The 22,571-nt window shown below is 40.2% G+C and overlaps 1 pseudogene; it reads left to right on the top strand.

Moving 5' to 3' along the window:
• The first annotated feature begins 20 nt into the window (after positions 1–20).
• LOC149205277 (uncharacterized) lies at positions 21–1,697 on the top strand (annotated as a pseudogene).
• The last annotated feature ends 20,874 nt before the right edge of the window (positions 1,698–22,571 follow it).

Raw genomic sequence — 22,571 nt, 5'->3', positions numbered from 1 at the left:
GTACTACGCAGCAAATTGAAATGGATAGATTCAATCTGTCTCGTGATGTGGGGGAACTCGGCCCATTATTAAGAGAGCCTAACATTGAAGCTTTTCAAAATGTTCATCATAAAGCACGCCAAATCTAATGTTTTGTGCAAGTGTATAACAAGAATGGGATTTCTGCCCCCATGAAAATTAGAAACACCAAAATGTTGTACATGTGCTCTCATGCTTTAGATGGGATAATATGTCTCACAACATAAATTCCACTATCAAAGGCAAGAAGGGAGAACATAACACAATGTTCTTAAAATATGAATTATGGGCACAGAAGGTGATGAATTTTATATTGCACTGGTAAACCATGGACCTGCCAGCAGATCTTAAATCCTAACCCGACTAGCACATTGCATTTTAAGACTATTTATCTTTTCTACTTCTATCAACTAGCATCTGCGTATATATATATATATATATATATATATATATATATATATATATATATATATATATTATGTGGAAGAGGATACAACCATGAGTTTTGCTTGCAAAATTGTTGCTGAACTTGACCTTGTTGATTAAGACGTTACAAACATTACAAATTACATTGATAAAGAAATCCTTGATTTGGTACTTGATTGGAAAGCAAGGGTAGCAATAGATGATGACCACTCTTTCTATGGGCATAACAATTCCACTTACAAAACAAGTGAAACTTGATGGTGGAATTATAGCGATCACCTCTTTAGTATCTCTTCTTAGGGTTCTTTGATGGAATACCCAAGGTCTCACAACTATGTTGACAAGAAGTCAGACATAATGCCTTTTACTTGAGTTGAATGTGTAGCCATGCACTTGAGTTGAATGTGTAGCCATGCATGATTGCTTTGAAGGAGTGACATTGGAAGTTGACGCAAACAGATTTTTCTTCATATGTGGAAGAGAAATCTTGTACAATTTCAATCAAATCATTAGATGTTCTTCATCATGATTGGGTCAATGGAGAGGATCTAGTTTCATCCGGATCTTTAATGTCACATGGTTCAAGGGATAACAATTTTGAATATTCTTGATCACGTCTAATATCCTGAAGCACTGATAACACAGAGGATGTATTTCCATGAAAACCTGCAAATCCTCTAGAAAAGATAGGATATGTAGATAAATTTGGAGAATGTTGGAGCCATGGATATCTAAAGGGTTTAACCCTATTAATGATTGTCACTGTCTTAGGTCTATCCAGAAACCTATGTTTCAAGCTCAGATGACTATCATCAGTAAATGTTTTATCTAGTAAAGTTGAAGATTCCACTAATAAAGAACCACGATTATTAGTAGTCAAACATTAGAAGGCACTAATGGAACCCTAGAGAAGACATGGGCATTCCCTCTTAGAAAAAAAAAATGATTTGAAAAACAAAAGACCTCTCAAACATCTTTAGATAAGAATAAATTCAGTCCTGAAATAAATTTTTAAGATTAAAAAAGGAAGTCAATGGGCAGCTGGCAGAGTTGGTATATTAGGAAGGGTTCAGGGGTTTGCAGCCATTAAACAACTTGGATTTGATGTTTAGGGAAGAAGACTTTCTAGCATTTCCAGTCATATATTATCACTTAAGAATCTAGTAGCTAGTTATGATTTTCTAGGTCTAAGGAAACTGGAGCTAAAAGTAGTTAAATTTCTACTGGACTCTGTTAAGTGTTGCTATCTATAGGAGCTAGCTCGCATTCTTGCAATTTTGAATATTATTGATTTTTATTGATTGTTTTGACAAATTCTAGTTCAAACCTCCATCACCATGGGAGCAGTTGTCTTCCAGTTAATTAATCTCATCATTTGACAGTTCTTGCACGGTGACAATATCCTTACAAGATTATATTTATCTTCAAGTTGTTCTCCAAACAACCATCTTCAAGTGATTAACTGTCTTCATGTCATGAAAATAATTTGGTCTTTTGTTGGCTAGACTAAGACGACTACAGTTAAGGGATATCACCTAGGCTTGGACACATCTTCGGATCCAAGGAGTCTCCTGTATATGGTATGTTATATTGACCCAATCGTCTAAGGCCAATCTTCAAAGAAGTTAGGGAGTCTTTCGTATTTTTTCCAGCTTCTTTACATTTAAAGGCTCCCATATATAGCATGACTTGTTGACCCAACGCGCTTAGGCTCATCTCCAAAGGAGCTAGGAGTCCTTTGTGATTATCCCAGCGTCATTACATTTGAAGATTGTTTCCCTCGTACCTTCATGGCTTCCAAAGTGAGAAAGAGGCTTTATATTAAAACAGATCTTCAACTTCTACTACAAGTTGGTTCTATGTTGATGTTATGCATGCGTCAAATAAATTTTACAAATAGAGCTAGAGTCTCCCTTTGAATAATAATAATAATAATAATAATAATAATAGGTCATGGCCAAGCCAGACATGAAATTGGTTTATGAGACCCCTTGTTTATGGGACAAGCGATCCACCTCCTTGCAGTGATTTGACTACTAAAGTCTGTGGAGGTTTACCTTTTCTACTTCCCTCTAGATTTGAATCTATGACCTCTTACAAGGAAATACATGTTCTTAACCATTAAGCCCACCAAGGCCATTATAAGCTTTATCTTTGTACAAATTTTAAACATTGCATGCTTTCTATAGATGAATGATTATAGAAATAAGCAGATGAGGTTGTTAAGCTTCTTGGAACCTATAAGTAGATGAGGTTGTTAAGCTTCTTGGAACCTATAAATGGAGACACCAGATCTGCAATATAGTGACGATGTCACAACGAAGACCTAATTATAGAAATTTAGTCTATGGTTGTAATGCTCATGACTTCTGTTGACTAGCATGTGTCATTTAAATACCCTCTACTTTAAACATAGGGATATAGTATAGAGTGGTTTGAGTTACTACGAAGCCCAAAACATGCCAAGAGTTTTCCCTAAGTGATCTAGTACTATCCTTACCATTTGATAGTTCTTTTAAGGCATGGTTAATTGGTTAAAGTGTTCTTAATTGAATTGAACTTCTCCAAAAATCGATTTTCACTAGAATGCATCAATCTAGCATGGTGAGACTCAATGTAATGGTTGCTTCTAATCCATACATATTAAGCATAGTCTTGTAACTAAGTATGCTTTGTCATGTTGTTTGTTTACTAAGACGAAGAAATCTAGAAAGTAATCAAGAAATTAGTTAATAATGAATAGGTGCAGGTAACAGAGAAAAACAATAAAACCAGCAAGCAAACAATCCAAAGAAAAATGGGCTGACATGATGTAACCTAAGGTTGAGGAAAAGAGGATGCCAACAATTATTGCATGGTGCATAACAGATGGAGGCCTGACAAAGATGGTCTAGTGGGGTAGAATTTTCTAGTGAAAATATAGATTGAATACTATGGGCTTGTGTAAGGCTTACTCTGACAGTTGTTTTTAATGATCTTAAATTAAATGAGAAGATCAATTCGTAGAGAATTTGGGATTTTAGAATGGAAGCTTATTTAGTCAATAAAAGACTAGTGAAAATATTAGGATACACTTTTACCCTTATTCTAGTGTTGAATAAAAATGTCGTGAAAATAATGTGTCTCTAGTTTTGGATAAAAGGACCCTCAACTTTCTTTGCAACTTTTGTGGTCACTGGCCACTTATGAAAGGAGTAGGCATCTTTAGAAATGCGATGCCATTTAGAGGGGAAATACTAATAGCAACAGGGCAAAGGCAATTATTCCGTTCATTTAATTATTTCTCATTTGTCTGATCATATTGTGAGCTGCAATATATATCATGAGATTGTTTTAGTACTAGTAAACAATGATTAAATATATAATAAATTTGAACCTTTTGACATTTAGAGGACATTCCTCTCAATTTACAAAAAAAATAAAGTATGAAAATCATGTTGGGAAACAGTTTCTGAAGTTTGGAGTCTTTTATTTTCAAGATTAACTAAATGGGTTGGAAGATGAAAAAAAAAAAAAAACCCATCAAATTGGAAGAGCGGGACTTTTATATTCACTAAGGTTTTAAAGGAATTATATGCATAAAACTTATACTAGCACCTCCTAGTGGAATTGATAGTGCACTAATATGTTGCTTGCTATTATTTTGGTTTTGGTACCACCTTATAGCATATACGGGTTCAAATGCTATTTTCCATGATGGACAGTTGAATCTGTTTCAACTTTAATTGTTATTGAAGGGTTCCACAAGGATGTCACATGAGCATTTATGATGCCCATTTTAACATAGATAGCCACCTATGTTAAGGTTCTCTTTTGCAGTTCCATGTTGTTATTTATGAACATTATATACATCTGATTGGACACATGAAAATCAATTGATGGATTTGGTATTGATGATGGAAATGTTGGATGTATGACCAAATGTTGGATGTATGACCAAATGTATGACTTACTTGGTTACAATTTATTTAGTGCATGACTTGTCAGAGTTACTATTGCATCATATAGGCTTATATATATATGATTTATCTAATCAATGACTTAGTGAAATTATGATTTATCTGATGTAAGATTTAATTCCAGTATGAACAACAAAAATTGACACGGGGACACTAGGTTTAATAAACATGGTGTTTAAGATCATGTATCTATACCTATTTTGTGGTTATATATATGCATGGATGAGAACTAAACTACAGATTGGAAAGAACTGTATGATAACCAAGATCTAACATTCCATTGGGGGAGGTCGAGACAACCGATGAGGAAAGGTACGATGTACATTGTTCTATTACATTTGGTATCTACTTGATATGCACTCTTATGACATGAGTAAAATGCAAATGACAGGTGGTAAGATGACCTGACTGGATTATTCGATGACAAGTCCAACTAGCTCTGTAGTGTGGTCTGTGCTCTGAAGGATGGGTGGAGGTGTTTCCCACCGTGTATCCTCCGAAACCTGGAATCGTGGGGAGGACAGCTGAACGCTCCCCCTAGATGTGTGATGACGATTGCCAGATTCCTGCTGGGGAAAGTTGGTCGAGGCATTCGACGCTTCCACCATGTCAGTTTTATCAGTGGTCAGTATGGCCTTTGCCACTGATAAGGCAACAAACGACGGATAGGGTGGGAACGGAAGTAGGCCAGGGTGGATAGGAAGATATAGATCAGTTGGAGACTCTTGATGGGAAGTAATGTCATTGTCTGACTTATCGAATTTTAATGCTATAACTCTCTCTAGTTTGCTATGCTTTCAAACTCCTTGTATCTTTTCATTCTAACTTCGGGACGAAGTTTTCTGAAGGAGGGGTGTATGTAATGCCCCACTTAAATCTTATCCTACAAATTTTGTTAATATTTACATTATCTGAAAATATTGAGAAATATTGGTCTAATATAAATTTATGATTCCCATTATTCAAATTCCCCACTTACCTTCTCAAATTGAATATTATGTAGGATATGGTCTCCTTCCATTATTTCAAAATATATGTATTCATTTCACATTCCCCAATGTACCCTCACATTTACTTGGGAGAAGACATAGTCCTCTCCATCTTATCATCAATATATGTTTATTCATTTCACATTCCCCAATGTACCCTCACATTTACTAAGGAGAAGACATGGTCCCCTCCATGTAAGTACATTTTACATTCCCCAATGTACCCTCACATTTACTTGGGAGAAGACATAGTCCTCTCCATCTTATCATCAATATATATTTATTCATTTCACATTCCCCAATGTACCCTCACATTTACTAAGGAGAATACATGGTCCTCTCCATGTAATTACACTTCATATTCCCAAATGTACTTTTCAGATTTACTTGGGAGAAGACATGATCCTTTCCCATTAAATTCTCAATTTTATATTCATGTCACAATTCCAAATGTACTCCTAGCTTACTTGGGAGAAGAGAAGTCAACTAAGGATGGATGAGAAGTTAATGACATTAATGAGAGGTGGTTGAGGAAAGAGGGTATAAAAAGGGAAGGGGGAAGGAAGAAAAGGGGGGGTGTTGGAGTCTTGCTTAGGATTGTGGGGGGGTTGGTTATGATTGTTTGGCCATGTTATGATTTTGGGAGACCTTGGAAACCTGTGGAGGTTTCTTGGGTTTGAGAGGAGGAAAGTATCATTATCTAGTTTTGCACATTCTTCTTGAGGACACACTATATCTGGTTGGACTTGGGCACGGAGGGCTAGGGAACCTGTGGAGGTTTCCTGGACTAGGAATTTATTTCCTAGTTGGCTGGGAGGTAAATCCGGTTGGGTCGGCCAGAGGGAGCGTTCAGCTCGAGCTATAAGACAAAGGTATCATCATCAACTGCCGGAACAGGTATTTTTCCATGGACTACTCTTATTAAGTTGATATCAATGGGATGCTCACCTTAATTTATGTTGCTTATGATAAAATGATAAGATGTTAAATGTTTAAAGCTATGTGAAAAGGTCAGCAAGCTCCTTTTATTATTTATAAATTAACAGGAAAATAGATCTGTTAGTGTATAACAAAATAGAGGCTCTAATAATAGGATTCAGGTTCTTACAAACCCCAAAAAATGTCGTTTAGGGGGTCAAAACTGCTCCGGAAGTTCAGGACCCAAAAAAACTGCTAAAAATAGTAAATACTGAAATGAACAAGGAAACATATGAAACTGAATGGGGGGTCTAGGTGGAATAGGCGAGTGGCCACCAATATCCACCTGGATCATTCCTCCCCCCTTAGGAACCAATGGTCCCCATTGCGTGCAAAGCCTCCATGAGGTGAGGAAATTTTTGTTGAACTTGGTCCTTAGTGAACCACTTACTCTAGTGAAGGAGTTGGCCTGCTTTAACAACTCGATATAGTTGTATCTTCTGCTGGCAAGTTTACTTGATTTGTGTGTCCATGATCTGATCAGTTGTGGCATATTCCATGCAATTCGGGTTGAGCTCTGTTGGTGTGATTTATTCTGCAATGTCAGATGTGTCCAATAATGGTGGAAATTATGGTTGAAGGCAATCTACATTAAACACTGGGTGTAGACCAAGGAATGGTGGGATGTTGAGCTCGAAGGAATTTTCACCGATGGCCTTGGTGATAGTTGATGGCCGATATCAAAGTGGGCAAAAATTGCGGTGGGGTCCAGCAAGGCGCTCCTTCTGCAAATGTAGCCAAACTTTTTTGCCCACCTGGAACCTGTGTGGCACTCGATGTTGATCATGACACTACTTAAACTTAGCATTGGCTCTATCCAATATATCATGGACCTACTAGAAGATGTGGTGTATGCGCTCAATGAATTTGTTAGCCCTTTCAGCTTTGGACTAAACGTGAGTTGAATCTACTTGAGTGGATGCAAATGGTATGGCCACATCAATGGGGCATAATGGCTGAAATCTAAGCCCTACCTGAAAAGGGTTGTGGCCTATTGAGATGTGAAGAGATTTGTTGTAGATGTGTTGGACATAGGCAAGACTTTCATCCCACGTGCATGGATGCTTCGAGTTGTACATGCGCAGAATGTGTACGATCATCCAGTTGACAACCTCTGTTTGGCCATCAGTTTGGGGATGGAAAGTTGTGGACTTAGTAAGTTCTGCATCCAACATTGACTAGAGACTTGACAAAAATTCACTCAGGAATATATTGTCCCAATCTGAGACAATGAACTGTGGGATCCCAAAGTGTACCCATACTCGCTCAAAGAAGAGCTTAGCATTGGCCTTTGTTGTGATACTCTTCTTCCAGGTCGCCATGATGGCCATCTTAGAGAATCTGTCAATGACCATGAAAATGCAATCGTGGTCGTGCTTAGTAGAAGGAAGGTCCAACATGTAATCCATGGAGACATATTCCCAAGGCCTACTAGGAGTAGGTAGAGGATTATACAAGCCTTGCTTCTTGATGGTTGGTTTGGTAATGGTGCAAGTGGTACTAGATCTAATGTACTTCCCAGCATCATGATGAAATTTCTGCCAATAAAAATACCTTTGCAATACCGCCATTGTTTTCTCTACTCTAAAATATCCAACAGCCCGACTGTAGTGCACCTCCCAAATCATCTTGGAACACTCACTTGAAGGAAAATAGATGTGTCCTAGGTGGCATAACAATTCATCCTTAAGGTGAAAATTTGGAACTTGCTTCCCTTCTAGGAGTGTCTAGTATATGCTTCGAATTCTAGATCGCTCTTGTAAAGATGCGGCCACCCCGATGTCTCGTGCCCACAGGAGTCGAGGATAGTGATCAGCGCCATGACCGGTGGTCGGCTAAGGCAATCAACAACATTATTGTTGCTTCCCTTCTTATACTTAATGTTCAAATGGAACTGTTGCAAATAGGTGGCCCATTTCTGATGGCGATCATTCTGCAACTTCCCTTGTGTTTGTATGAACTGTAGAGTCTGGTGGTTTGTGTAGATGATCGTTTCCTTCCCCATAATGTAATGCTTCCATTGAATGTAGGCCTACACAATGGAATACATTTCTCTGTCATAAGTGGGATACTTTCAAACTGTGTCTAAAAGTGTATCATGTAGAAATTTTGAATAATAAACACTTATTCACAGAGATTATCCCGATTATACACTATTGCGGAATACATGCACAATACATAATCTCCTCTACGTTGATCATCAATTTAGCAGCATCAAAAACAATGAAACATCAATCGCAAGCACACATTAACATAGTATGTAACCCGGGGAAAGCTTACAGCTAAAAACTCCACACTATCTGTATATTAATGATTGAGAAAATGTAACAATACATAGTACAATACTCCTCTCAAGTATCCAGCACTATCTCCACCTATTACACACAAAACTAGCTCAGATCCGAACAAGTCACAGGTTCAAATCTCCTCTGCTGCTTTGCCTGCCTATATTTCACAATACCAAGTGAAAATCACATGAGCACAGGTTATTTCACTGCGCATATACTGCGCAATCCTCATGGGCATACTCAATCCCTGCATGTGCAAATCTCATGCACAACTGATAGTCACAACTCACCCTTTCACTTACCTCTAACACCTATCTCTGTTGAATTGTCCATGCAGTAAGTTAACTGATGTATTCTTCATTTACTTTATGAGTTAATAATTAGTGAATTAATTAATATTTAATTCACACAACTCATCACTAGTGTATTCTACACTTAGACTGAATACAACTAGTTCAACTGAACACAACTCCATCAACTCCACAGAACTCACATGCATGAGTTCTAACTGAAGTCCTCCATGCAATAGCTCAACTGACCCACAAGAAAAGCGTATTTCCTTCTGACAGCTGCATGTGCCACATCTATAGCTCAAACTGAAGTGCTCCAAGAGAATAAGATAATGTTTAGAGTCCAAATATTGCTAAGGGCTAATAATATTTGGTTGTTTCTATTTTTAGCCTGGCAGTCTAAAAATAGACTTTGATCACTCCGCTGTGAACCAGAAATAGAAGTCCATCTATTTTCCCAACATGACCAATCATCCATAAACATCATCCTGCAACTCATAGACCATGATCCATATGTCCAAAAATAGACATAGTCTAAAAATAGACTTTGCGCCATAATTTGCCTATGAGCCCACTTAGTGAAGGCGACTCCTTTCCACTAAGCTCCATCATCTTGTTGCATTCTCAACACTCCCTCTCAACAAGATATGGATTATCAGCAACCCCTATCCTGCCTCGGTGGTATTCGAATTTTCTCCTGGTGAGTGCCTTCGTCAAGATATCAGCATCCTGAGCCTCCATTGGAATGTATGAAAGTAACATGATTCTCCACTGCACACAATCTCTTATATGATGGTACCTGATGTCAATTTTCTTAGATCTATCATGAAATACAGGTTTAGCCGAGAGTTTAATGCAACTCTGGTTATCACTATAAATCACAGTAGGCTCCAAGTAAGAACCGAACAAACCGACCAGAATCTTCCTCATCCATATAGCCTCGCATGCAGCCAAACTTGCTGCCATATACTCGGCCTCTGCTGAACTGAGTGCCATGGATCTCTGCTTCCTACTGTACCAAGAAACTACTGTCAACTCAATACTGAAGACCCCTCCTGATGTGCTCTTTCTGTTCGTTGGGCTCCCTGCCCAATCTGCATCCGTGAAGCCACATAGCTTCACCACATCCTCCTGTCTATACCACAATCCATATCCCGATGTGCCTCTCAAATAACGCAATACATGCTTGCCTGCCTTCCAGAAGAGCTTGTTTGGCTTAACCATAGCTTGTGAAAGTTGGTTAACAGCATAGCATATATCGGGTCGTGTATTGACCAGATACATAAGCGACCCCACCAACTGTCGATAAACAGTGGCATCCACTTCTTCTGCCGAAGTGGCATCCTCCTTCCTCCAACCTCCAGGAAGAGGAGTATCAACAGGCTTGCAACCATGCATGTTGAACTTCTCCAGTATCTTTCGAGCATACTTACCCTGAGAAACAAATATTCCATCACTGCGCTGCCGAATTTCCAATCCCAAGAAATAATGAAGGAGGCCCAAGTCCTTCATTTCAAACTCCTTAGCAAGATCATCCTTGCATGAAAGTATCAACAGCTCATCACCTGTTAGAATCAAATCATCTACATAAAATACAATGATAAGCAACTTACCCTCCACCACAATTTGGTATAGGTTAGGATCCGCCTCACTCTTAGAGAATCCAAGTCCGGTGAAATAACTGTCTATCTGTGTGTACCAAGCATTTGGTGCTTTTTTCAACCCATACAGCGCTCTCTTGAGCCCGCACACATGCGACTCGCCGCTGAAGATCTCAAAACCTTCAGGCTGCTTAATGTACACCTTCTCCTCAATGACTCCATTGAGGAATGCAGTCTTCACATCCATCTGATGAATGTGCCATCCCATCTGCGCTGAGAGAGCAATAATCGTCTGTATGGAAGAATACCTTGCGATAGGTGCAAAGGTCTCCTCATAATCGATCCCCTCTATCTGTGAAAAGCCTCAGGCAACAAATCTTGCCTTGTACTTCTCCACACTCCTGTCAGCGGCCTGCTTAACTTTGTAGATCCATCTTGAACCCACCACTGATTTCCCTTCTAGTCTAGGAACAATCTCCCATGCACTGTTACTGACAATCGAATCATACTCTTCCACCATGGCGTCTACCCATGCGGGATCCTCCACAGCTTCCTCGAAAGAGGATGGCTCAGTCACAACACATTTGCTCACAAGAGCCTTGTATCTAGTGTACCGATCAAGTGACTGTCTCTGCCTGGGTTGGGTTGTAGGTGGTCCTACAACTTTCTCTGCATCTTGAGCCAGTCGCTCAGCTTCTGTCAAGCGCTTTCGCCCTCTGATGGTTGGCACTGCATGAGTGGTCTCTTCCACTCCATGAACCTCGTCCTGTGGCTGATCCATGTCCTGAAGCTCATCTTTAGGAACTAATAGCTCCTCATCTGCATGCAAGTGTGGCTCCCTCTCAAGCGAACACTTCATGGCTTTCTCCTTTTGAAATTTTATATCCAGTCACACAACAGTCTTACCACTGTCTGGCAAATACACATGATAGTTGTGGGGCATATCAGTGTACCCCACAAATATTCCAACCTCTGCGGTCAACTCCAACTTCTTCCTGGCATCCTTCATCACATGCATGTAAACGTTAGCACCAAAAATCCTCAAATGAGAAAGATCAGGCTTCTTACCAGAATAAGCCTCCTCGGGTGTACTCATGCCAATTATCCTGTGAGGACAACGGTTCTACACATATACAGCAATATTGCATGCTTCTGCCCACAAGTGAAGGTGTAGGCCCTAATCATGAAACGTCACCCGTGCAGCACCCACAATCGTTCTTTTCTTCCGCTCAGCAACCCCGTTTTGCTGTGGGTTATGGGGAGCTATGAGCTCTCTTCGAATCCCTTCTGCACTGTAGAAATCCTTGAACTCACCAGAGATGTATTCACCACCATTATCGCCTCTAAGATCCTTCACCTTCTTCCCCGACTCCTTCTCAACCAGTGCTTTGAACTCACAGAACTTTGAGTATGTCTCGCTCTTCTTCTGCATGAAGAAGATCCAGCACTTACGAGAGAAATCATCAACAAAGATCACATAATACTTGTATTTTGTTGTCGAAGCTACTGAGAAAGGTCCACACACGTCTGTGTGAATTCTCTCAAGGATCATCGTGGCGCGACTATCCTTCTCGTGAAAGGTGGCTTTCACAAACTTTCCCAAAGTACACCCCTTGCACTGATCTGACTGCGCAAGATTTCCTTTAGGAAGCCCTGTAGTGATCTACTGTAGTATCTTCAAGGCTCCATGGTGAAGGTGACCCAATCTCCTGTGCCACAGCTTGCCATCATCCCGACTCACCAATCCTTCTGCCTTGCATGCCATTGTTGCGCATCCATATACATGCAACTGATAAAGGTTCGTCACTCAAACCCCTATCTTTCGGGTTCCTCCAGTTTTCTTACTGCGTAGGAAAGCCTTTCCCTCGCTGAAAACAACATCATATCCCTTGTCTTCTAACATCGCCATAGAGATAAGATTCTTCTTAAATCTTGGAACATGCATCACTTCCTTCAATACAAAGGGTTTACCAGACTCCCTCTCAAAGGAAATGGTACCGATACTGATTGCATTGTATCTACCATCATTGCCCATCTCGATGTGCACTCCAAGATCTTTGTCCTCCAGATCAGAAAACAAATCTCGATCTCCTATCATGTGAAAAGGCGTACCACTGTCCAAGAACCACACCAATCCCATCACACTTGAAACCAAGCATGCGATCAATGAAAAATCAAGCTCAAACTGCGAGGCTAGAGCCTCTCCTGCTGCAGATCCAATAGCTTGCTTGTTCTTCTTCTTCTGCGGACAATTAGTGGCATAGTGTCCGTGCTGGTGATAGTGAAAGCACTTCACCTTGGACATGTCTTGCTTCTTGCCTTTCGCACCAAAATGAGAAGCTTTCTTGTTCTTCCCCTTCTTTTCTTTGGCAGCCAAAGCGCAATTTTCTTCATCAGGTCCCTTTGATGAAGATTTGTCCCTGGTATTCTGCGTGATCTCCTCCTGCACAAGATCTGACCAAAGTCTCTCCCATCCTGTCAATTTCTCCCGACCATTGACAGAATCCTGATAGGAATGCCAACTCTTCGGAAGACCAAGGAGAGCCAAGCTCACCAAGTCCTCATCATCGACTATCACCCCCACACTTCCCAACTCATCTCTGCACTGAGTGAACTTCGTGAGATACTTGGGCATACTGTCTCCCTTCTCACATTTAATGTTTCTGAGTTTATCCTTGAGCACCAGATTCCTCTAATCACTCTTGCTTTGGAATAGATCTGTCAACGCTTTCCACATCAAGTATGGAGAAGCCTTTCCATGCAGGCTGGAAACAATGTGATCCTTCACGCCCTCCAACAGAATCCTTCGACAATTTGTTGTCTTCTTTTGCCAAGCATCAACCTGCGCAACATCAGTAGGCTTTGGGACATCAGCCTCTATGAAATCCTTCAGCCCATTATCATCCAATGTTGCCTCCATCCTGTCCTTCCATGCAATATAGTTTGAGCTGCCCTCAAGAGCATACTCCAATCGCAATCCATTGAAAAGACATTGCCACGTTGATACCAAGAAAACACTGCTGCAAATTCGAATTCCACCAGCTCCAAACTCAACCGCCTCTGATATAAGATTCGTGAGAACAAAGTATTTCTCGTACAGAGATTGACTGTATGGTCTTTTACCAGATATCTCACCTTCCAAAGGAAGGATGAATCCAGAGGCTACCTGACCCGATTACAGACTCTGCCTGAAGAAATAACATGTAAACACATTCTGAATAATAGATCTGATGATCAACAACTCTGATACCATGTAGAAATTTTGAATAATAAACATTTATTCACAGATATTATCCCTATTATACACTATTGCGGAATACATGCACAATACATAATCTCCTCTATGTTGATCATCAATTTAGCAGCGTAAAAAACAATGAAACATCAATCACATGCACACATTAACACAGTATGTAACCCGGGGAAAGCTTACAGCTGAAAACCCCACACTATCTGTATATTAATGATTGAGAACATGTAACAATACATAGTACAATACTCCTCTCAAGTATCCAACACTATCTCCACCTGTTACACACAAAACTAGCTCAGATCCGAACAAGTCACAGGTTCAAATCTCCTCCGCTGCTTTGCCTGCCTCTATTGCACAATACCAAGTGAAAATCACGTGAGCACAGGCTATTTCACTGGGCATATACTGCGCAATCCTCATGGGCATACTCAATCCCTGCATGTGCAAATCTCATGCACAACTGATAGTCACAACTCACCCTTTCACTTACCTCTAACACCTGTCTCTGTTGAACTGTCCATGCACTGAGTTAACTGATGTATTCTTCAGTTACTTTATGAGTTAATAATTAGTGAATTAATTAATATTTAATTCACACAACTCATCACTAGTGTATTCTACACTTAGACTGAATACAACTAGTTCAATTGAACACAACTCCATCAACTCCACATCCAACTCCACAGAACTCACATGCATGAGTTCTAATTGAAGTCCTCCATGCAATAGCTCAACTGACCCACAAGAAAAGTATATTTCCTTCTAACAGTTGCATGTGCCACATCTGTAGCTCAAACTGAAGTGCTCCAAGAGAATAAGATAATGTTTAGAGTCCAAATATTACTACGGGCTAATAATATTTGGTTGTTTCTATTTTTAGCCTGGAAGTCTAAAAATAGACTTTGATCACTCCGTTGTGAACCAAAAATATAAGTCCATCTATTTTCCCAACATGACCAATCATCCATAAACAACATCCTGCAACTCATAGACCATGATCCATATGTCCAAAAATAGACATAGTCTAAAAATAGACTTTGCGCCATAATTTGCCTGCAGGCCCACTTAGTGAAGGCGACTCCTTTCCACTAAGCTCCATCATCTTGTTGCATTCTCAACATCTCATTGTGGTAAGCCACTGGATGCGCATGTTGAGAAAGAACCGCACCAATAGCATAGTAGGAGGCATCTATCTCAATCTCAAATGGTTGTTGTAAGTCTCGTAAGGTGAGCAGTGGTGCAGAACACAGGCGGTTCTTCAACTCAGAGAACACTTGCTATTGGGTTTCCGACCAAAAAAAAATTCTTTCGCTCCGCCCTTGGTGACTTGAATTAAATTCCAAGTGATATGAAAGAAGCCCAACACGAACCTACAGTAGAAATTGGCAAGACCCAAAAAGTTGCGAAGCTTTGTTAGAGTGGTTGGGGTTGGCCAATCCTGAATGACTTGTATCTTGGATGGGTCCACCTGTACACCCTACTCATCAATGATGCACCCCATATATTGAACTTGGGTCAGGCCAAACGTGAATTTCTCCAAGTTAGCACACACATTTGTGCTAGTGTAGGCTTTGAAGGACCTGTCGAATATGGTTGGAGGTTCTCTTCCCAACTCTAGCTGAAGATCAAGATGCCATCTACATACACCACGATGAATGCATTGGTGAAGGGTCGCAATATGTCATCCATCAGTCTCAGGAAGGTTGTAGGGGCGTTCATTAATTCGAAAAGCATGACCAACCATTCGAAAAGGCCCTCCTTCAATTTGAAGGTAGTCTTCCACACATTGGAGGGTTCGATAAGCACCTAGTGATAACCTAAGTTCAAGTCAATATTGCTGAAATATTTGTCCCCCCTTGATTTGGTCTAGAAGGTCATTAATACACGGGATTGGGTATCTATTCCAGATAGTGATCTTGTTCAGTGCCCAATAGTCAATACAGGGCCTCCAAGTCCCATCCTTCCTCTGTACCAATACAATCATGCTCTCACAAGGTGATGAGCTTGGTTTGATGCCCACTTTATGCAATAGTTCCTGAATATGCCTCTTGATGTCATCATTCTCCATAACAGAGTGCGATAGATCGGTCCATTAGGCAGCAGCGTGCTTGGGGTCAGAGCAATGGAGTGCTTGACCTGAAAGTGCAGAGGTACCCCTATGGGTGAGGTGAAAATGTCCATGTACTCCTCCATGACCTTGCCCATTTGTTGTTGATGTGCAGAGAAGCCCTACTTGGAAGTCATGGCCACAACCTTCTTCTTGCCCAGTGTTGATTTTTGGGTAGCATCAGATGTGCTCTAGCTTCGAAATTTTGTGGAGGGCCTAGAACACATGAGATCTCCAAGGCCCAGAAATCATTTAGTGAAATTCCACCTGGATTGTATTTTATTAAAATAATTAATATTTTTAATGGGGTCCCTAAGTCTAAACTTAGGAAAATTAAAATATTAATGGGTATTAATGAAAATATGGGTCAGAAGCTTCTAAGAGACGAGGATCATGTCTAATTTAATCTTAGTCGTTGATTAGAGATTAGATCACGACCATTGATTTCTCAACAGGAAAAGTATAATGGATGGCTTTGGGTCAGTTGGAGAACACACACATATAGCAGCACTTGCGCTAATTCAAAATTATGGGTCGTGGTTTGCTGAGAATTTTGGAGTGAGTTTCTAGTGCAAATAGGGGAAGTTCAGCAGATGGAATTATGTCCAAGGCTGAGAATACATAGTAGAGAGGTAGCACAGCACCAGGGAGAGACAGCTCAACTCCAAAAGGATGACGCAAAGGCTAGAGGAGCTGACACAGTCACTTAGAGGCGGCATTAGGGTTTATGTGAGGTAGATCGAGTAGCAGTTCAGCATATTGATTTCTGATCTGTGAAGGCTTACTAGGAGGTTGACGCAGTTCCAGCATAGAGCTGGGAGCAGCCATCGCTGCACAGTACTGGGGACAACACACTCACCTGTGGGTTTTGTTCATCTAGTTGTTGGATTCGCCAAAATATCTGTCTCCAGATAGAGGTACTTCTACTATGTTTATTCTTTGTTGGGTGAGTCAGATTTGGCACCCTAGTTGTATTCAGAAATTTGCTTGATAATAAAAGCCTCATATCTGTTGCACCGGTTTTCCCACACTGGGTTTTTCCGGGGATGTTTAGTCCAAAAATAAGTGTGCCCTTTGTGTGATTGTCTCATTTATTTTTTAGTACTTGATCTATATATTGGTGTAGACTATAGTGTATTTGCATCAATATTTTCTGAATATTTCTAAAAATAACTTGTCAAAATGAAGAACACAAGTAGGTAATGCAAATCAGTTTACTGCAGTAGGATTTCTGGTTTGTTAGATTTATAAATTTTCACATGGTATCAAAGCAATTGCATATCAAGGAGGATTGAAGCCATCAGTGAAAGGACATAGGAAAATATGTGTGTGAAGACAATTGTCCTGAGAAACAGTGCAGTTCCTGTCTAAGAGAGCAAAGGAGGGGTGACACAGTCACCAAGGGAAGCTCACGCAAAGATTGTGTCAGCCTGATTGGGTGACACATTTGTTGCAGAGGGCAATGTAGTGGTTATTGGGCCAACGTAGAAACTGTTGAGTCTCATTTTTCCAGTTGTCGTGGCTAAATGTGTAGCACAGATTTCATGTGGAGTTGTTGGTGGGGTGCTGATTCTGTTGGTGCAGAACAGTACCTAGTAGAAGAAAAGTAGACGGAATCAGTTCCTCAGAATATTTCTTGCCAAGAAATATAGATCTAGTGTTGTGCAACAACAAAGAGATACCGGAAAGGGGTGGTTCGATAGTGGTTGGCAGAAGGATTTCCGTGAAGGAAATTGAAATTCAGAGGGAGCTTGTTCCTTAGAGGATTTCTAGTGTCAAAGAAATCCAAATCCAATTTCTGCTAGGGTAGCAACAAAAGAGGGAGAAGAGAACCAATTCAAAATTCATTTGAGTAGAGATGGTCGTTAACGAACTAAGGGATCAAGACAGGTTGGGTGGAGCATCCAACTTCGTCATCTGGAAGGCCAGGATCCTGGCAATTTTGGAGAAAAACCGCATCAAGGATTATGCCTTGAGGACAGTTGTTGCTCCATTTGATGTTGATCTTCTCAAGAAGTATGAGGATGCTCAAGCAAAAGCAAAGTGCATGATCTTGGACGGGGTCAAGGATCACTGATCTCACATATTGCTGAGAAGGACATAGCAAGGGAAATGTGGGAGGCCTTGACCACATTGTATGATGGAACTTCTATTCAGCAGAAGATGTTGCTTAAGAGTCAGATGAGACAGTTTCAGATGCAGAAGGGATAAGAAATTGATCCCTTCCTTCTCAGGTTGTAAAGGATCCGTGACCAGATAATTTCTGTAGGGGCTACACCAGATCCTAAATTTATGGTCAGGACTACCCTTAATGCAGTCACTGAAGACTGGGAAACCTTTAGCCAAATCATCTTGGGCAGGGCTTCTCTTCCCATTTGGGAGGATATGTGGGCAGATCTTCAACATGAAGAGATCGGACAATTGCCCAAGGTGGGAAGCAGCAACAAAGGGATCAGATTCAAGAAGGAGGAATAGGAGGATGTGTCTTTCACTTCAGCGGGACAGAAAGGGCAGTAGAAGAGAAAGAAAAAGGACATATCTAAAGTCAGATTCTTTAGATGTGGAGAAATGGGTCATTTCGCCACATAATGCCCTCAAAATAAGGTCAAAGAAGAGAAGTCTGACTCAAATATTGCCCCAGTGAAAGCTAACAGAGAGGTTGATGATGATTGTGCCATGAGTGCTCATGCACCTCTAGAGAAGAGGCGGGGCGATATTGAGTTGTAGTCGGGAGGACTGCATAAAAGGGCAAGATCCTTGAGCTGCCCAAACTCTTGGATCACATATGGCTATGGGAGCCCTTAATGACAGTAGCAAAAATATGGGAGTTATTTGGTGCGAGGAATGATGGAGCAACAGTGGCAGAGCTAGAGTGCCAAAGTCTGAAGCAGCATAGTGGAGTGTTGCAGCAGTGCAGAAGGCACAGAGAAGATACAACAGTAGTGCAGTAGCATCAGAGGGTTAGCACAGATTAGCAGAAAAGGTAGTGATGAGCCTTATCATTAGGTAATTATATGGGCCTTAATTCACCTCCTAGATAGTCAAATCAACTCTTCTCACAATTTATTACATGTTTTGATTATATTTTGTTTAATGAGATGGGTTAAAGTGAGATATTATGCTTGGTCGCCTAATATGAATTGAATGCAGGTTTGGAAGAGAAAATCAAGGAATTTTGGCAAGACTAAGGTTTGAAACTCGAATGGGACAAGGGAGATAGATTGTAAGAGGTAAATCCTCCTCATTTACTCCTCCCCCATTCAAATATTCCTCCATTAATCACACCAGCTCGGAGTACAATCAGCCAAGTCATGAAGATCAAAAGGCAGTCGAGAAAGTGATAGAAAAAGAGTTAGTTCATCTCAAGTTTGGGAGCCAAGCCTCCCTAGATTTAAGGAAGTCATTGGGGACTTTAGTTGTATAAGTAGAGAGGCCTAGAGCCTCATTAGAATTCGAATTTTTTTTGTAAAAACACCAGTTGTTTTCGAGCTCCAGACTTGTGGAAGACATTGATGTAATTTTCTATTTTGATAATGAAAATGAGACTTTTCTTGATCCAACGCTGAGTTAACTCAGAGGGCTGAAGCTCTTGGGTTAGGGCCCAACACTAGTAGCAAAGTCTCCTCTTCTTGTATCTATATGCTTGGCTTAGTTTCATAGATTCATGGTTAAATTGCCTCTAGAAGTATTTCATTGCAAGTATTGTGGATTTGATTGGTTATTTATTAGCTTGCTTCCATTGGTGCTTTACTTCAGTAGCAGGTTAGAAGGGATAAAAGGAGCACCAAAAAGCTGTCAGTAGGTGTCTTGGCCTCACCTCTTCCCTCAGGGATCATGATTTGAGGAAAATACCCTTATGCAACCCCAAAAAGACAGATTTCCATTTTCTCATAAGATTTAGAGTTTACTATACTTGAACCAGCATTTGATCATTTTTGCAAGTGTAGGATTTAATTACCATCTCTTCCATCTTTGGTATTAGAGTAGATCTCATCCATTATTCCATTTTATTCGGCAATTTTCCTTATGCATGAAGTAGACAGCTAGTTCATTAAATTCTACTTTTCTAGCTTGTTAGAATTATTCTTGTTTACATGAATTTTTGTAAATTATAAATGTTTGATGCAGAGCAGGTGCTTTATAAATATAAAGAGAATTAATAGCAGGCAACCACCTTCTGACTTCATCCATCCATAATCATTCCTTGCTTTCACCAAGATATTCACCAATCTCATCATTTTACATAGAAATTCCTCCAAGCATGTTGAGTGAATCCAACCATCTCCTAACCTTGGTTTTGAATTATGAGTGCTCCTAGGAATTTTCTCACTACATTCCACCCATCCACCACCTTCCCTAAGCCTTCCATCACCTCCAGCAACCATCTTTTTGCCCTCAGTTGTATCCTGTAGAAATACATGGAATCTTGTAGGTTTCAAGTACATCCTATATGTTATAGACATTTTTGGGCGCTACAACCCCAAGCATGAAATGTCCATAAACCAAGGGCTCCTAAGTCCCTAAAAGTGTTGTTCTAACCCCTAAAAGAACAAGGTCAACTGATTACAGCTTCTCCCAGAAGTTCTCCATGAAAAACTGCTCAGAACTGGTCAAAACAGGATCATTTCAGTTGCTCCATAGGCAAAGTGTGTTGCATCTCACCTAAATACACTGTGTGGGTGCGTTGCATTTCAAAAAGCCATTCTATGGGGTGCGATGGGCGAGAAGTGACAAATGGCAGTGTCATTCCGCGAGGTGGAGAGGCATGGAAACTTCCAGAAACTTCCCCTGTGACACTTGCCTCTCTGAATTCGACCAAGGATGAGTAAGAGATCATCAATCTCCAAGTGGAAGCAAGAACTATCAGAGGGAAGACACTAATAAAATCACAAGCTGACTCATCTCTCTTATAGATATCTATATATGGATCCCTCATCCCAGAGATCCGGGGGCTGGAATTTAGCATATTGTAAGGAATTGTTGTTGGTTTCTTGAGACAACATCAGATTGTTGGGTGATCTAAGCTTTGTATGAGGTGAAGAGGGGCTTCCTTGCTGAGAGGATGATGCTGGGTCAGAACAACTGGTTGTAACTCCCCTTGGCTCTTTCTTGTTTATCAATAAAAGATATTCAAGTTTTCCTCCATACTCTTGTGTCATTTATGTTTTATTCATTTGTATGGTCAATTTACATCTGATCCTAGATTGTTTATGATTATAGATCCATGTTCTTGTATAGTGCTATGCTACTGTGATCTTACAGGTACTTTGTGAAGCTGGGCGTGCAAGGGAACAAGTAGTAAAAGACTATCAAGAGGGAGAGGAATCGAACTAGGAGATTAGCGCAAGACAGAGGTTGGTCTTCTTTGTTCTTCTCTCATCTATACTTCATAAAGGAAAAACGAAAGTAGCTTTACTTTGTTTGTTTCTAAGGTAGTTATCACACCTTAGTGGGATAAGCAGTTCTGTGTAGACACTTTTCCCTGTAACAAAATGGCGAACATACTGGGGACAAATTAGTTTGTTTGTTTATCTTCCTTGTTGTCTATTTTATAAACTTACAGACGGAGCCTGAAGTCGAGCCAGGTAGCTTTCGAACTGCATTTGCTATGCAAATGCAAAGTAGATAAATGCCGCTTCAGTCAATCTCCGGGATTTGTTTATAAATTAAACAACTGATTTACAAACTCTCTGATTGCCCTTTGTGATAGCTCTTAGATCCTCCTTAGATCTACCCCTGATTGTTGCAATACTAATTACCATTTGCTCGGCCAAAACCCATGAACTGAACTGCAAACTGTGACCCGGAACCCAAGAAAAGTCTCGTCTCTAGCCCAGCGCAGGTACTGTTCTATGAATCTAAAATTCAGTGCACTTCCCAAGTGTAGTAGGTGCGCTGCATTTCAAATTCTCTGTGTTACAGGTGCGCTGATCAGACTAGGCATTGTTTAGTTTTGGTTTCTATGATTCATTCTTTCCAGTTCTATTCATGAATTTTGCTGCCTGTGTTCAGTATATCTCTGTTTGAAACCCCTTTTCCTTGTTGTTATTCCGCCTCCTTTGTACAAAAGAACTGTAAATGTTTTTTTGTATTTGTTGAGTCATTTTTAGTTCTCCTTTGCAAAAGTAACGTAATCGTACTGTCATCCTTTGATTTGAAAGCGTCGCAAGTGTCGTTTTCAGTCATAGGAAAGAGTTTGGTTGCTGTAGATAGTTGATTATCCTATTACTATTGTATTTGGTCTGAATTCGTAATTTTTCTAGTGTCGAAAGCAAGTATTCATTTCCAAATCGTAAAGTGTTGTGATTGTCTCCATTTTTTATTTCGAAAAGAAACTTGTTGGTAATTGTCGCTTGAAAAGTAATTCAGATTTGTGCATTAGCTTTCTTTTCTCCATTCACATACTAAGAAAGCTGAAAACAAATACATGCATGTGCATTTGCATTTAGACTGTTTGATTGGTTTGATTTAGGAAAGTGCATTTAGAGTGTGCTCTTTGCTCTTTGTGAAAGAATATTGTCTCTCTTTCCTTAGTAGCTAGGATTTTCATTGCACAAAGAAGATAAAAGACTGTTTATCATCTTAGATTGCATTTTAGGAATTATACATCTACATCTCGCGGTGAACCTGAAAGGCAAACTTCATAAACAAGATCAAATATA

Source organism: Pinus tabuliformis, chromosome 1_2, assembly GCF_031772625.1.
Source record: "Pinus tabuliformis cultivar Carrire ecotype Pingquan chromosome 1_2, CPIR1, whole genome shotgun sequence".
NCBI classification, from domain to species: domain Eukaryota; kingdom Viridiplantae; phylum Streptophyta; class Pinopsida; order Pinales; family Pinaceae; genus Pinus; species Pinus tabuliformis.
This window is presented reverse-complemented; position numbering and strand designations above follow the sequence as displayed.